This window comes from Jaculus jaculus, chromosome 7, assembly GCF_020740685.1.
Source record: "Jaculus jaculus isolate mJacJac1 chromosome 7, mJacJac1.mat.Y.cur, whole genome shotgun sequence".
NCBI classification, from domain to species: Eukaryota; Metazoa; Chordata; class Mammalia; order Rodentia; family Dipodidae; genus Jaculus; species Jaculus jaculus.
Window position 1 is genome coordinate 48,831,324 of NC_059108.1, and position 2,264 is coordinate 48,833,587.

Below are 2,264 nucleotides of genomic sequence, written 5' to 3' on the forward strand. Positions count from 1 at the left end.
TTGATCAAATTGGCCAAGGGGGTTATCAATCTTGTTTTTTTTCCCCAAACCCAGCTCTTTATTAATCAATTCTTAAAATTGTTTCTGTCATTTCCAATTCATTAATTTCTGCTCTGATCTTGATTATTTCTTTCCATCTGGAGCTCTTAGGGTTGGATTCTTCTTATTTTTCCAATGCCATCAGGTGGACAGTTGGGTTATTAATTTGGGAACTCTTTGTCTTTGTTATGAAGGTATTTTCTGCTATGAACTTTCTCCTTAGGACTGCCTTCATTATGTCCCATAAGTTTTGGTACTTTGTGTTTTCATTATCATTTAAATTATCATTTAAAATTCTAGGAGTTTTAAAAATTATTTTTTTGATTTTTCTTCAACCCATTCATTATTTAAAAGTGTGATTTTCAGTCTCCAGGAGCTGGTGGAGTTCATGATGTGTCCCTCATTATTAATTTCTATATTTAAAGCATAGTAATATGATATGATACAGGAGGTTACTTCAATTTTTCTGAATTTATGGAGGCATGCTTTATGGCCTAATATATGGTCTATTTTTGAGAAAGTTCTGGGGGCTGCCAAGAAGAATGTGTTTTCTGTAAAACTGGGGTAGAAAGTTCTGTAGATGTCTGTGAGGTCTAATTGATCTATAGTATTGTTGAGCTCTCTCATTTCCCTGTTGATTTTCTGCTTGATAATCTATTGATGATAGTGAAGTATTGAAGTCTTTGGCTATGATGGTGTTGGTGTTTATTTCTATTTGGTTGTCAAGTAGGTTTTGATTTATAAACTGTGGTGCACCTGTGTTTGGCACATGTAGATTTATGATTGTGATGTCCTCATGTTAGATCATTTCCTTGATGAGTAAGAATTGGCCTTCTTTATCCTTTTTTATTACTTTTGGTGTGAAGCCTATTTTGTCAGATATTAATATAGCAACTCTTGCTGTTTCTTATTTCCTTGGAAATATAATTTTCCATTCTTTCACCCTCAGAAGGTTTCTGTCTTTAGTAATGGGTGGGTTTCTTGAAGACAGCAGATAGTAGGATTCTTTTTTTCTGATACACCCTGTTAACTTGTGTTTTATGATGGGTCAGTTAATACCATTAATGTTTAAGGTTATAACTGTGAGGTTTGACTTAATCCTTGCCATGATGGGGTGCTTTATGGGATTTGGTGCTTTCTTATGTTTTGTACTTTTTTGAACCTGGTCTAGTTTTGGTTATTGTGTTCCTTTTCTTGTAAGGCTCTTGAGATTGGTTGTTTGATTCTTCTGTATGGAGTATTCCCTGGTATTCTCTGTAGGTTTTGTTTTGTGTTCATATAATCAGAGTTGACTGTTTTCATAAAAAGTTTTCCTTTCAACATCTATTATGAGGGTACTTCCACTGGGTGCAGTAGCTTGGGTTGGAAGTTTTTTAGACTATGAAGTGTTCTATTCCAGGCCCTTCTGGCTTTCAGGGTTTCCATTGAGAAATCTGAGGTAATTCTGATGAGATTGCATTTGTATGTAATGTAGGGAATTTTTTTCTCTCTTGATAGTTTTATCTCTCTCTTTGATTTCATTGTTGAGTTTTAACTATGATGTGGCTTAGAGTTTCTTCTTTGACCCTGTTTATTTGGTTTTCTGTGAGCTTCTTATATCTGGATGGGCCACTTTTTTGGAGAAATTGGGAAAATTTTCTTCAATAATTTTGTTGAATATGTTCTCTATGCCTCTGGCCTAGATTTCCTCTCCTTCTTCTCCTTCTGGTATACTCATGATCTGGATGTTTAGCTGAGTTAGGGTATCCCATAGTTCCTTAACATCCTGTTCACATGATTTTTTGAAATTAGCAAAGATTTTGGCCTCCTGATCAATTTCTTCTGTCTTGTTTCCAGCTCAGAGGTTCTGTCTTCCTCATTAATAACTGTTAGTAAGGGGTTCTAGAGAGTTTTTTTTAACAGCTCTACTCGATTTTTGTTTTTCTGTTGTGTTATTTTGCAATCATGCCCATCTCTCTTCTTAGGTATGATTTCAGTTCAAGTCTGATTTTCTTGATGCTTTCTAGAATTTATTCTTGCATTTGATAAAGTCTTCAGGAAGCTTAATTAAGTGGTTATTAAAATCTTCCATTTTTTGACTCACCTTCAATTCATTTATATTTCTTTTGAGGCTTCTAAGATTTTCTTTAGTTAAATTAAGTCTAGTGTCAAATGTTGAGTCGTGTAAGAGATGATTTTGCTAAATTTCATTTATCTAATTGTTGGTTTTGTGATGACCTGCTTCC